Below are 15,302 nucleotides of genomic sequence, written 5' to 3'. Positions count from 1 at the left end.
AATATGGAGTTTAATGTGATTAATTCTCTTTATTTCTGATGTGCATGCTTCTGATTTCTTGCTACTTCTACAAATTATGAGAGAATGCACTTATTTACCATATTGCAGTTTCCATCCATTTTAACTTTCTCACTCCCATTTTTCTCTGGAGCCTATTGATGTATGATCTTATGCAGAACAGACTTATGCATCTATTATCTACTGAAGAAAAACTACAGAAAACAATAAACTGCTAGAGACTCATTAACCAATCAGAAAAAAAAATACGTAAGTGAACCGGCTAGGACATCACAAAACTCCTGTTTTTTACTAGCACATGAAAATATGAGACTTGACAAATAGCAGACTCTCATTGAACAGATAGTTTAGAGTTTTGCTGTGAAAGCAGAGTCCGTGAATCAAGCATCATATCTCTCGGGAGTCTGTGAGAATCTCAGGCCCTGGCAAACTTGCTGCATCAGAATCTGCATTTTAACAAGACTCGTGTGTGCATTCGAGTTCACTTGAGAAGCATTGGTTCAAGGTATATTTGGGGCAATGGCATTTGTGCAGCTGATACAAATACACAAATGTAGTTGGTGTGCTGCTCTTATAGCCCTGCAGGAAAGGAGAAGAAAATAGCTCATAATTATTTTATTAAGAATAAGGCTAACTTCGTTTAAAATCGCATACATTATGGACAAAAGGCTTAACATGCAAATATCAGGAACCAAGTTTTTACTTCATTATATATGTTCAATTATATTCTTACTGCTTTGATGGGGAAAAGGGGCTTGAAGGGCGGGAGGACAAGATTCTGAAAATCAGGTTGGATTGCTGAAGTCAAACTTAATGATTTTGCTGAAGAGTGGCTTCTCTCACCTTCAACACCTGTGTGAGGGCAAACAGGAGCAGCGCAGGGGGAGCGCTCTGTCTGGGCTGGCAGCTTGCACAAGCACATGTGCCCATGCACAGATGTCGTCATGCAGTCTGCACAATTAATTAGTCGCTCTGTCTGAATGTGACATGGGAAACATATAAGATTTCTTATTTTCTTAAAGAACAGCTGGGCCGGGTGCAGTGGCTCACGCCTGTAATCCCAGCACTTTGGGAGGCCGAGGCAGGCAGATCACCTGAGGTTGAGGAGTTCAAGACCAACCTGATCAACATGGAGAAACCCCATCTCTACTAAACATAGAAAATTAGCCGGGTGTGGTGGCAGGCGACTGTAATCCCAGCTCCTCAGGAGGCTAAGGCAGGAGAATTGCTTGAAGCCGGGAGGTGAAGGTTGCGGTGAGCCGAGATCGTCCCATGGCACTCCAGCCTGGGCAACAAGAGTGAAACTCCGTCTCAAAACAACAACAAAAAAACAAAAACAAAAACAAAAAAAACAACCAACTTCCTTAAGACATTTCATTCCCTGAGAATCTACTAATCATAAGACCCTTTTACTCATAAACTTTGCAAAACAAAGATGTGTTTAATAAAATCCTTTTGGTGAACAAAGAGTGAATGATTTTAAACACCGTTGGAAAATGAGCCCCTGTGGAATCCCCAGCAGAGGATTTCAAAAGGAAAGTGTGGTGGATGTCACAGAACTCTTCCACTTCTCCAGGTAACCATTCTGAACAGGCCTGAGCCCTCAATTTGTTTTCCCAGACGACGCCGGTTCACTCACACGATTTTACCTCATGGTTTTTGGGGGGAAGGAGGATTTAAAAAAAAATTTTTTTTTAAGATGGGGTTTCACCATTATGGCCAGGCTGGTCTTGAACTGCGGACCTCAGGTGATCCACCCACCTCGGCCTCCCAGAGTGCTAGGACTACAGGTGTGAGCCACCTCACCTGGCCTAGGGGGAAGGAGGATTTTTTTAAAAAAACACAATACATAGTTTTCAAAGCCAAATATTGGAAGGCTTGCAATGTGAGGCAGCAGCCCTGAGCCTCCCCCCAATCCCATTTCTGTTACCTCCTCCCCGAAACCACGTCTCCAGCTGTGTCTTATTATTTATCTCCATACTTATAAAAAGATGCTGATACTACTGCTTACTGGTTTCTTTTTCTTTTCTTTTTCTATTTTCTGAGACAGAGTCTCACTCTGTCACCCAGTCACCCAGGCTGGAGTGCAGTGTCGCTATCTCAGCCCACTACAAACTCCACCTGCCAGGTTCAAGCAAGTCTCCTGCGTCAGCCTCCCGAGTAGCTGGGATTACAGTCATGTACCAACCACCACACCTGGCTAATTTTTGTATTTTTAGTAGAGATGGGTTTCACCATGGCCAAGCTGGTCTTCAACTCCTGACCTCAAGTGATCTACCCACCTCTGCCTTCCAAAGTGCTGGGATTATGTGAGCCACCATGCCCGGCCTCTTTTTCAATGTTAGACGTTAATTATTGATTTCATATTTTGGAAAGTGAGGATTGAACCTTCTTGTATAGTGGTCCTCTCCTTAGGGTGACCATGTAACAACCCGGTCATATGTCAATATCTGCGAGGCTTTTCTCCTGGGTCAGGTGGTTTCCCCACAAAAAAAAATCTCCAATATCCTACTGGGGGGTGCAGGGTGGGGTTAAATCTTGCTGCCAGCATTCTGGGAGCTAAGCAGGCAAGGAGCCTGTGCGGTTTCAGCTTTCGATCTGTCAGCTTTGACCTCCTCCCATTTCCTATGCGGTGTCTCAACCTCACTCTTCGCTGCCTGTGCTCTGAGGGCTCAGGGACATGGCTTCTGGGTCTCTCCAAGGGTGAGGCGCTCATCTTCTCCCTTCGCTCACAGCTGCCGTGGCTGACTCCTGAGCCTGCCCAAACTCTGCACAGGGAATCGATTGCCTTGCTTCCTGCTGGCGTTTCCACCTGCAGTTGGCTAACATCTAACTTTCTCCTGTCTGCTAAGTGAGTTTTCAAGCATCCAAAATTTTGTTGCCAGTTCTCATTGGCTACTGTCTCCCTCCCCCCCTTTTTTTTGTCCCCATGGATGTATGCCTTTTTAAAAATTTCTTTTAAAAATCTCTTTCTCATTTTGGTGAGGTATGGATAGGGAAGGGATACATAAATGCAGCCTGCCTTGTTTAATTGAAACCTGGAGGGTTTTTTGTTTTTTGGGGTTTTTTTTTTGCTTGAAAACTTTATTAAAGTAAGGATTAATCCTGAAAAAAGAGCAATGAGAATGCCAGCCCTTTGCATAAAATCAGCAAGAAAAAGGAAACAGGGAGAGAGAGAGAAAGAGAGGGAAGGAAGGGGAGGGCGGGAAGGGAGGGAAGTGGGAAGGAGGAGGGGGGCAAGGGCGGAGGGGGACAAGGGAGGGGAGGGGGAGGGGGAAGGGGGGAGGGGGAAGGGAGTGGAGGCGGGGAGGGGTAATGGAGGGGAGGAGGAGGGGGTAAGGGGGGGGAGGGGGAAAGGGAGTGGAGGAGGAGGGGGTAAGGGAGGGGAGGGGGAAGGGGAGGGGGGGAGGGGGGGAGGGGGAAACCTGGAGTTTTAATAAGAAAAAAATAAAAATAAAATAATAAATAAATGAAATCTGTAGTTTTAAATTTGAACAGTGAATGGATTTATACATCCTAGTTAGCAAAACGGAAAATATATTATTACGTCTATAGGTCAGAGTCAACGCATCTATCTTGTCCAGTTATTTTATTTAAAAAATTTCTTATATGAAGGCATCCACCCATCCAAGCTGTTTAACTGCAAACTATGCTGCCTAGGATATATCAAAATATATATTTACTGTGCACTTTGTGCTTTCCATATAATCTGAAAGAAAAGAAACAGAGCAACAACAGATGAACCACCAAACTGTTTCCTTGTTTTAAATGTGGAATTTTGCAATGATGGATGTGAATCTGGGTCAGCACTATTTACAAAGAGCACATGGTGTTTTGTTTGAATGAGCAGGAAAATGTTTGCCATTAAATGTGGTAAAAGCTTGTAGTGTTTTCCAACTAAGCAGTAAAAGAAATTACTCAGTGTAGAAAGATAAATAAAGAATTCTATGAGTCATCTTTAAGTAAGGGAAAATGTGCAGCCAGGATAGAAACAATGTTTTACTGCCTGCTAAAAATAAAATCAACTGCACTGAGACAGAAGTCAGTAACAGCATGTCCTAGAAGCCCAAGTAACTGGGGTTTAACGTAGTTCATGCTTTTCAAATATATTTCTTGAAATGATGGTGACAAAAATGTAAAGACTATGCTGATCCTTCCTTCCCTCCCTCCCTCCCTCCCTTCCTTCCTTCCTTCCTTCTCTCTCTCCTTTTCTTCCTTCCTTTTTTTTTTCTTTAAATAGGGTCTCACTTCATCACCCATGCTGGAGTGCTGGAGTGCAGTGGTACAAAACTCCTGGGTTCAAGGGATTCCCCCTGGCCTTAGCCTCATAAGTAGCTGGGACTACAGGCACACACCACCATGCCTGGCTAATTTTTTTTCTCTTCCTCCTCCTCCTCCCCCACCTCTTTCTCCTCCCCTCCCCCTCCCCCTCCCCTCCCCTTCCCCTCCCTCCTCCTCCTCCTCTCCCTCCCCCTCTTCCTACCCTTTCTCCTTTTCCTCTCCCTCCTCCTCCTCTTCTTCTCTTCCTCTCCTCCTCCTCCTCCTCCTCCTTTGTAAAGATGGGGTCTTGCTTTGTTGCCCACGCTGGCCTCCAACTCTTGGCCTCCAGCAATCCTCCCACCTCAGCCTCCCAAAGCGCTAGGTGATTCTTCTTTTTAAAGTCAGGTTTATTAAGGTATAAGGTTGATAGAGTAAAATTCACTCATTTGAGTACACATTGGATGCATTTTGACGGACTCATTTGGTCATGTAGCCACCACCATAATCAGTCCCAGCCTGGGCAAACACTGATCTGTTTTCTTGTTTCTATAATTCTGCCCTTTCTGAATGTCACATAAATGGCTGGGCACATTCACTTATGCCTGTAATCCAGCACTTTGGAAGACTGAGGTGGATGGATCATCTGAGGCCAGGAGTTCAAGACCAACATGTCAAAATCCCATCTCTACTAAAAATACAAAAGTTAGCCAGGTGTGGTGGTGCACACCTGTAGCCCCAGCTACTCAAGAGCCTGAGGCAGGAGACTTCCTTGAACCTGGGAGGTGGAAGTTGCAGTGAGCCGAGATTGTGCCACTTCACTGCAGCCTGGGCAACAGAATGAGACCCTGTCTCAAAAACAGAATGACATATCAATGTAATCATAGGGTACATACTTTTGATTCTGGCTTAAATATTCATGTAGATGTTTTGATAAAAACATAAATTTTCATTTCTCTGGGATAAATGCCCAGGAGTGCAATTGCTGGGTTGAGTGGTAGTTGCGAGTTTGCATGTTCAATTTGTAAAGAAACTACCAAACTATTTTCCAGAGGGGCTGCCCCATTTTACATTCCCATCAGCTGTGTGTGAGTGATTCCGTTTTGAAGTTTTTGGTACATTTCAGTGTTAAACTGCTGAAATTGTCACATTCGCTAGGTTTAAAACACATGCACTGTTAAAAATGATTTATTTCTAAAAGTGTTATAATTATATTTCTGGAAGTGTTATAATTAATGAGACTCCAGCATAAATTAAGTCACTGATACAAGGGGAAAATAACTCATGCTGGCCTTATTCTTTTCTCCCAGAAACTTTAAACAGCAGAAAGTAATGGAATAATGGCGTTTACAGAATCTGGGAGGAGAAAACATGGGATCCAGGAATATCCAGCCAAGATGCCACTCGAGCATCCTAAGAGGCAACAGCGCCCTGTGAATAGAGCACCAGCACCATGAGCCCAAGGAAAAATGAAGCACAGCAAAGCCAAGCACACAAAAGCTCTGCAGAGAAACCAGCAACCCACGTGTGTGTCAGAATGAAGGATGGAATGGGAAAAGCATAGTAAGAAACGGGGATGACGATTACATCCACTCAATCAAACAACGAGGGGCACATAGTTGTCACGCTGATGTGCCTGTATAGAGAACAGTGGCACATGCCAGTAGTTCCGGCTACTCAGGAGCTGAGGCACAAGAATCGCTTGAACCTGGGAGATGGAGGTTGCAGTGAGCCGAGATCATGTCACTTCACTACGGCCTAGGTGACAGAGAGAGACACTCTCTCAGAAAAAAAATTAAAAAGGCCTTGTGTCGTGTTGCACACCTGTAGTTCCAGCTACTCAGGACGCTGAGCCAAGAGAATCGCTTGAACCCGTGGTTGCATTGAGCTGAGATTCTGCCACGGCACTCCAGCCTGGGCGACAGAATGAGACCCTGTCTCAAAAAAAAAACAAAAAACAAAACAACAACGAAAAAGAGTCAATAGTGCCCTAAATTGAAATCTCTATTAAAAAATCTGATTTTGACCCTTAATGATTTTCATTAGGAGATTGAAATTATATCTAATACATATATAAGATAATGCTATACATATCTTAAACTGTACAGGAAATCTTTAGGAGCTTTTATTATGTGCTGCTCAGCAATCTCTTTGTTTTTATTTTTATTAATTAATTGATTGATTGATTGAGATGGAGTCTCCCTCTGTCACCCAGGCTGGTGTGCTGTGGTGCAATCTTGGCTCACTGCAACCTCTGCTTCCTGGGTTCAAGCAATTCTCCTGCCTCAGCCTCTCGGGTAGCTGAGATTACAGGGGCCCACCACCATACCTGGCTAATTTTGGTATTTTTAGTAGAGATGGGGTTTCACCATGTTGGCCAGGTTGGTCTCGAACTCCCAACCTCAGGTGATCTGCCTGCCTCGGCCTCCCAAAGTGCTGGGATGACAGACGTGACCCACCGTGCTAGGCCCTCTTTAGTTTTGATTTTTTTTCTTCTGTTAAATTCAAGATAAAAGTCAAGTATAGTAATACCTTATTCTTTATATTCTATCAACATATATAATTAGAGTCCCTTTTAAGTAAAAGTCTCTCTCTCACTCCCCTTAATCTACATAGAGATGACTGAGATTCTCTGAGGGTTAACATGGTTTATTCCCAGGTGGCAAAATTTTGAATGATTTGTTGCTTTATTCTTTGGACATTTCCACAAGTCTTCGATGTCTTACTAATGTGCATATATCACTTTTATTAAAAAGGCTTTACCATGTAAATAGCCCTAAAAGGTATTTTTAAAACCCATAAAACACGTGTGCCAACATGTCGACCTTTCTGGTTGGAGCCCGACAGTAAGAGGAAGGAAGGGGAGGGCTTCCGATGCTGCGCTCAGCTGCTCTGAGCCGCTCAGCAGGGACTGTGGGCGACCGCTGCCCCCCAGAGCCGCTTGCGCTGAGGTCAGTGGTGAGGGCTGTGCGTCTCCTAACTCCACATCTCCAGATTCTGATCCTTCATAACGCAAAATACTTAATTTCATTATTTTCCTTAACAAACACTTATATGGCACTTAAAATGTAGCAAGCACTGTTATATCTAAGTGCTTTACAAATATTAACTCATGTCATCTTCAAAATAATCCAGTGAGGTAGGTGCTATGATTATTACCCTGACAGGCTGGCCACACTCCAGGCCAATTGCAGCCTGTCAAGAGGAGTCCCAGGGGTGGTCAGAGCCTGAGGATGTGTTAGCCAGATAGGCCTGGGAGGTCTCGGGTTGGCTCATCCCAGGAGGCAGAGCAGGTGGGCAGCCCTCAGCAACCACCCCCCATCAGGCATCACTGGGCTGGAGCTGGAGTCAGTTGGTGGGGATGGGACGGTTTGCAGCTTCTGCCCTGACAAAGGATCCTGTATTCTGCACCCCCACCCTGACCCTGACCAGCTTGGCTAGTCTGGTCTCTGGCTGCCCAATCACTCTCAGCCCTGGCCTGTCCTGCCCCGGGTGCCTTTCTGCCGAGATCTTCTCTTCCCCATCCTGTTTGTGGAGGAAGTCTGCAGTGTTCCCGGAGAGCCTTGGACTTGGAAACTCACTTACCATCAATGTGAGAATGGGCAGGTGGAACCAAGGCAGCGTGGCCCTGTGGTTATAACAGGTCACAGATTCAAATGCCATTAATACGAGTAAGTGCAATGGACCAGGTGGCAAACTGTGCCTGGCTCTCAGTGAGCCCTCATCAAGAGCCTCTGTGACAGTGATGAATGAGGAAACTGAGGCCTAGAGGGGAGGGCGCTTGCAGAAGAGCCTCATGGCCAGGAGGTTAGGCTTGGGAGTCAGGCCTACCTTCGTTAATCCGGATCTGCTACTGAGAGTGAGTCCTTGGGCAGATCAGCTAAGCTCTCAGTTTCCCCAGCTGAAATGCAGCCCCCTGAGGCCTCATCATAGAGAACAGTCGTGAGGATGAGGAAGGATAATGCAAGGAAGGCATCTGGTACTTAGTAAGGACTCAGTGCGTGCATCCTGAACCTCATCATCCTCGATTCCTGCCTCGATTCCCTCCTTCCTTCCTTCCTTCCTTCCTTCCTTCCTTTCTCCCTCCCTCCCTCCCTCTTTCTCTCTCTCTTTTTTTTTGACAGAGTCTTGCTCTGTTGCCCAGGCTGGAGTGCAGTGGTACGATCTTGGCCCACTGCAACCTCCACCTCCCAAGTTCAAGCAATTGTCTTGCCTCAGCCTCCCGGGTAGTGAGTAGCTGGGACTACAGGCATGTGCCACTACGGCCCCGCTAATTTTTTCTATTTTTAGTAGAGACTAGGTTTCACTGCATTAGCCAGGCTGGTCTCGAACTCCTGGCCTTGTGATCCACCTGCCTCAGCCTCCCATAGTGCTGGGATTACAGGTATGCAGGTATGAGCCACCATGCCCAGCCTTTTTTTTTTTTTTTTTGACACGGGGTCTCTTTCTGTCACCCACTCTGGAGTACAGTGATGCAATCTCGGCTCACTGCAACCTCTGCCTCCCGGGGTCAAGAGATCCTCCCACCTCAGCCTCCTGAGTGGCTAAGACTACAGGTGTGCACCACCATGCCCAGCTAATTTTTGATTTTTTGTAGAGATGGGATTTCACTGTTACCCAGGCTGGTCTCGAAGTCCTGAGCTCAAGTGATGCTCCCACATTGGCCTCCCAAAGTGCTGGGATTTCAGGGGTGAGCCACTGTGCCTGGCCCCTTTCTTTCTTTCCTTTCTTCCTCCTTCCTTCTCTCTTTCACCGTTTCTCAGAAGTGGGTGGTTCAAGGACTTTCCCTGACTTGGGAAGAGCACTCCAGAGCCCAGGCTGGCTGGGGAGGCAGGCAGGCAGGCCAGGGTGAGCCACAGAGCTGCAGCCCGACCAGCACTCACGCAGGGCTGCCTCCAGCAACCCTCCCCACACACAGGGCCTGGGCTCCTTTCAATTGGCTCCTTGCTGCCCAGCGACGTCTATTAATATCAAAGTAATGAGATAATTACTGTGATTTAGAAAATTTACTAGTGAAGGCTTTTGAGGGAATTTCAGAGCAGAGAAGAGGGTAAGTGAAGCATCTGTGAAGAAAGGGATGCAGGGCTGTCAGGGATGAATCCTGAGGGTGGGTGAGCTCTGGCCTGTGTGGGGAAGGGTGTGGGTGCTTGGAGGGGACTGTGACAGTGTCATGCGTGTGCACGGGACTTTTGGAGTGAATAATTGGGGAGGGGCATGTGGTGTGTGTGTGTGTGTGTGTGTGTGTGTGTGTGTGTAACCAGGGGGTAGGATTTTCAGGACCTAGGAGCACCTTGACTTTGGCTGGTGCAAAACAGCAGATTCCAGGGTGAAGAACAAACCCCGGAGCCAGAGGCAGCCCCTTTTCACAATCCCAGGCTCTGACAGTCCTGGACTGATCTCCACCTGTAAAATCCCCCCAGCCCTGAGGCCACCAGCCTGGAGAAGGGTTAGATGAGAAAAGACCTCTCTGCATGAGGGAAACCGGGAAGAGCTCAGAAGCAGAGGTTGTCAAGCTGTGACTCTTGGACTGACGGCGTGGTCATGTTGGGTACAATGAGCTCTAAATTTCTCTTAAAGGAATCAGCATGTCAGTATGTTCAGTTCTTTGTCCTCCATTTTAAAGTTTGACTTCCCTGTAGTTTCCATAAACAACCATTTCCACCAGTTCTAATCACATCCGTTCCCCTGGTCCCCTGCTCCATCCTAACTCGTCCCGGTCACCAGTTCTAATCACATCTGTTCCCCTGGTCCCCTGCTCCATCCTAACTCATCCTGGTCACCTGTTTTGACCTGAGTCACCCCTGCTTACCTTCTCTGACCTGTCCTGTAACCATCCTTCCTGCCAAACTACCCACCCCGCCACTCAGGCTTCTACGGAACCCTGCTCTCTTTAAAATAGCCAATCAGAATTAGCCTAGACTGTGCAGTCTAAGCCTAGCCGATAGGGGACCAACACAGCAGTAGAGGCGACCTCCATCAGGAATAAGAACCCTCTCTCCTTCCTTGTCCAGGTGTGTGCGTGCCGTTGTTCCATCTGTGAGCTGCGTCCTTCTATAGAAGGAAATCGCCTTGTTGAGGAAATTTGTATTCAAGTGCTACTTCTGCGGCACCGAAACTTTACATGCAACAGTCATCGCCTGGGAACTTGCTAACAATGCACATTCTCAGGCTGCTGCAGAGCCACTGAATCAGTAACTCTGGTGCGGGGACTGGAGATCTGCTGTCGTCATTGTTGTTTTTGAGACTGAGTCTTGCACCATTGCCCAGGCTGGAGTGCAATGGCGTGATCTCTGCTCACTGTAACCTCTGCCTCCCAGGTTCAAGCCATTCTCCTGTCTCAGCCTCCTGAGTAGCTGGGATGACAGGCTCAGGCCACCACATCCAACCTGACAATCTGTTTTAAGGAGCCCCTAATAGAGGCATGAAATGATAGGAAAGTCCAGGCCTGGGAAATGGAGGCTGAAGACGGCTGTGAGAGGCTTTAGGAGGTTGAATCTGTAGGAATTGGAACCAGGGCGGCTGTGGAAGACAGTATGGCAGTAATAACAGTAGGAGTAATAATAACTTGAACATGTATTGTGCACGTTCTGTGCTCTTATTTCATCCTCACAACAAGCCTAAGAGGCAGCTACTATGCTGATCCCAATTCTTCACATAGGAAGCTGAAGAACAGAGAGGCTGAATGGCCAAGGACACACAGCTGGCAGCTGGTGGAGCTGGGATGCAATTTCAGTCTTCAGATGCTGGGTTTTCGCCTCTTCTCTGACAGCAGGCTGCTTCTGGTAATCTGAAGAGGGTGGTTGGTGACGAGAGTGAGCAGTAAGGGCTGCCAGGGGAGAAGTAACTTCCAGGGAGGCTAACACTGCTTTATTTTTTAATTTACTGAGCACTTACTATGTGCTAGGCATGACGCAAAGCATTTGCTGGTGTACGCACTGTCACATTTATTTATTTATTTTATTATTAATATGTTTTGAGACAGAGTCTCGCTCCATCACCCAGGCTGGAGTGCAGTGGCATGATCTCGGCTCATTGCAACCTCTGCCTCCCAGGTTCAAGTGATTTTCCTGCCTCAGCCTCCTGAGAAACTGAGATTACAGGCACCCACTACCACACCCAGCTAATTTTATATTTTTAATAGAGACGCGGTTTTGCCATGTTGGCCAGGCTGTCTTAAACTCCTGACCTCAGGTGATCTGCCTGCTGCGGCTTCCCAAAGTGCTGGAACTACAGGAATTTGGGATTTTTGGGCTTCCTGATTCTGAAGATGCATGTCTTCTGTTCTGTTGACTGAAAGTGGCAGGCAAGGCTTTTTCCTTTTTCTTTCTTTATTTTATTTTATTGTATTATTATTTATTTATTGTTTACTTTTATGTATTTTTGGAAATGGAGTCTTGCCCCGTTGCCCAGGCTGGCGTGCAGTGGCTCAATCTTGGCTCACTGCACTCTCAGCCTCCCGGGTTCGAGTGATTCTCCTTCCTCAGCCTCCCAAGTAGCTGAGATTACAGGCATGAGCCACCATGCAAGGTGAGCCACTGGGCCTGGCCTTCAGTCACATTTAAATGTCACACTGATCCTCTAGGTACTGTAATGATTCCATCTTATAAATGATCTCATTGAGGCTTAGAGAGAGAGAGTTGCCTGCCCAGGATCATGTAGTATTTATTTATTTATTTATCTGGACACAGGGTCACACTCTTGTTACCTAGGCTGGAGTGCAGTGGCGCCATCACGGCTCACGGCGCCATCACGGCTCACTGCACCCTAGATCTCCTGGGCTCAAGTGATCCTCTCACCTTGGCCTCCTGAGTAGCTGGGACTACAGGTGCATGCCACCATGTCTGGCTAAGTTTTGATTTTTTGTAGTGGCGGGATCTCACTCACAAAGGTGAGCCACCGCGCCCAGCGGTCACATAGTTTTTCTTGTGTCAGGTGCGAATCCGCCTAGTTGTGCTAACTTTGATTGGGAGCTGGGGGTGGGAGGGATGACTCAATGGGCAATTAAATGTTTGCAAATTCATGTTATGAAGAGGCTTTCACACCAACACATAGGCAGTAGTGAGAGAGGAAGAACAGGCCACAGGGAGTAGCTCCAGTATCTCTGGGATGGCCTTGCTGTTTTCCCTTGGAATGCCAAGAAGGGTTGGGGGCTGAGGGGGTAGGGGCCGGGCTCTTCTCCCAGCAGAGCTTCTGGTGGTTGCCTGATGAAAAAGAGGCCTCTTTTTTTTTTTTTTTTTTTAAATTGAGGCAGGGTCTCACTCCGTCACCCAGGCTGGAGTGCAGCGCTGCTATGATAGCTCACTGCAGCCTCAACCTCCCTGGCTCATGCGATCCTCCCACCTCAGCCTTAGGAGTAGCTGAGACTACAGGCGTACACCACTATGCTTGGCTAACTTTTTTTTTAAATTTAGAGACGGAGTCTTGCTCTGTTGCCCAGGCTGAAGTGCAGTGGCACGATCTCAGCTCACTGCAACCTCTGCCTCCTGGGTTCAAGCTATTCCCCTGCCTGAGCCTCCAGAGTAGCTGGGACTACAGGCGTACACCACCAAGCCCAGCTTATTTTTTTTTTTTGTATTTTAGCAGAGACAGGGTTTCACCATGTTGGCCAGATGGTCTCGATCTCCTGACCTTGTGATCCGCCTGCCTTGGCCTCCCAAAGTGTTAGGATTACAGGTGTGAGCCACTGCACCTGGCCAACCTTTTAAATTTTTAGTAGAGATGAGGTCTCCCTGTGTTACCAGGCTGATCTTGAACTGCTGGGCTCAAGCAATCTCCTTACTTCATCCTTCCAAAACATTGGGGTTACAGGCATGAGCCGTGGCGCCCAGTGATGGTCAGTTTATCATGGTGTTCATAACCCTCTGCAAAAATCTCCATGGCCAATATCTCAGCTGCTTTTTGGATTCTCTTTCTTGATAGGTTTTGGGGGTGTCCGACCACAGCAGGTGTTAACCTTAGCACCTCCGTCCACTGTACACTTTGAGGGGTCAGCAGTTTCACTGTAGGCTGAGTCACTTGTCATAAGTGACTCGATTTTGACATCTTTTAAATCACAAAACATTATCACATAGGGAGTGGCAAGCAGTTTGGAATAGTGGCTTTTTTTTTTTTTGAGATGGAGTCTCTTGATGTGTCTCCCAGGCTGGAGTGCAATGGTGTGATCTCAGCTCACCACAACCTCCACCTCCCAGGTTCAAGCGATTCTCCTGTCTCAGCCTCCCCAAGTAGCTGGGACTACAGGCATGCCACCATGCCCGGCTAATTTTTATACTTTTAGTAGAGATAGGGTTTCAGCACATTGGTGGGGCTGGTCTTGAACTCCTGACCTTGTGATCTGCCAGCCTTGGCCTCTCAAAGTGCTAGGATTACAGGTGTGAGCTGTTGCGCCCGGCCAGAATTGTGCCTTTTTTTTTCCCCCCTAATGAGGCAATTTATTAATCCAGCATGGTTTGTTCTAATGCTTCTTGTTGGCAGCTGCCGCCTGTCCAGCGATTCTGTCCAGATCTCTCTGTCCTTGTGGTGTCAGTTTGCGGCCCCCATCTTGGTCCTTTTCCACCATTTTCAGCCCCTCCAGGGCTTGGAGGGCTCAGCGGGCCACACCCTTGGAGCCTCGGCTGAAGGGGCTGGGCATGACACCGTCTCCCTGATGTCCCCGTAGAGCTTGGTCATGGAGCCAACCCCAGTGCCACCCCGGAGGTACAGGTGCCACGCAGTGGAAGCAGCTCGCGTGTAGAAGCAGTTCTCACCGTAGGGAGCAAGTGCTTTGTGCTTGGCCAGCTTGATGGTGTCCACCCATTCAGGGACTTTCAGCTCCCAGACTTTTCGAGAAAGGCTGTCAGAGCTCTAACGAACTCCTGCTGGTTCATGTCTTTTACGGCAACTCCAGGCATCGTGCCCCTCCGCGCTACCAGCCCAGGTAAAGGGCAAAATTGTGGCTCTTACTCCACATAGGCAGACCCTAGTCTTGGTGAGGATCCCCCTCCTTGCTGGCCTCGAAGTCCTTATCTCAAGCCATCCTCCCACACTGGCCTCCCAAAGTGCTTGGGGGTGAGCCACTGCGCCTGGCCCCTTTCTCTCTTTTCTTTCTTCCTCCTTCCTTCTTTTACCGTTTCTCAGAAGTGGGTGGTTCAAGGATTTTCCCTGACTGGGGGAAGAGCACATGAGAGCCCAGGTGGGCTGGGGAGGCAGGCAGGTCAGGGCCAGCCACAGGGCTGCAGCCAGGCCAGCACTCACACAGGGCTGGCTGCCTCCAGGAATCATGTTGTGGCCGGTGTTCCAACTGAATGCCTTTCTATTGCCAAGTAGTCTTCTATATTCTGTGCTGTTTATCCACTCCTCAAAACTAATACACATTTGGGTTTCTTCCAGTATTTGACTTTTGAGAATCATGCTGCTGCCTGGTGTGGTGGCTCATGCCTATAATCCCAGCACTTTGGGAGGCTGAGATGGGATATCACTTGAGGCCAGGAGTTTGATACCAGCCTGGGCTACATAGCAAGACCTTGTCCCTAAAAATAAAATCAAATAAGAAAAACAGACAATGCTGCATAAAATTTTTTGTACATATTTGTGCAGACATGTATTTTTATTTCTCTTGGAGAAATATTTAGGAGCGAACTTGTTGGGTCAAATAGTAAGTGTATGTTAAATCTTCTAACATTCTGAATTCCTAGGTTCCAGAGCAACTGTATCATTTTTCATTTCCACCAGCAATGAATGAAAGTGACACTCACATCTTCACCAACACTTAGTATTACCAGTCGTTTTACATTTAACCATTTTAGTGGGCACAATGATATCCCATTGTGGTTTTCATTTGCATTGTCTGATGACTAGTGATTTAGAGCAGCAGGCCCCAACCTTTTTTGGCACCAGAGACTGGCTTCTGGAAGACAATTTTCCCATAGAGAGTCGAGGAAGGAGGCTGAGGGATGCTTTCAGGATCAGGGATTAGATTTTCATAAGGAGCACACAACCTGAATCCCTCACGTGTGCAGTTTACAACAGGGTTTGAGCTCCTCTGAGAA

General features: G+C 47.3%; 1 pseudogene; it reads right to left on the bottom strand.

Annotated features, from left to right (window-relative positions):
* Positions 1-13,729: 13,729 nt before the first annotated feature.
* On the bottom strand, positions 13,730-14,165 carry LOC105724659 (small ribosomal subunit protein eS19-like; annotated as a pseudogene).
* Between the last annotated feature and the right edge of the window lie 1,137 nt (positions 14,166-15,302).

This window comes from Aotus nancymaae, unplaced genomic scaffold (assembly GCF_030222135.1).
Source record: "Aotus nancymaae isolate 86718 unplaced genomic scaffold, 86718_ANA_hifiasm-v0.15.2.pri h1tg000001l, whole genome shotgun sequence".
NCBI classification, from domain to species: domain Eukaryota; kingdom Metazoa; phylum Chordata; class Mammalia; order Primates; family Aotidae; genus Aotus; species Aotus nancymaae.
Note: the sequence above shows the minus strand (reverse complement) of the source record. Positions and strands in the feature narration are given on the sequence as shown.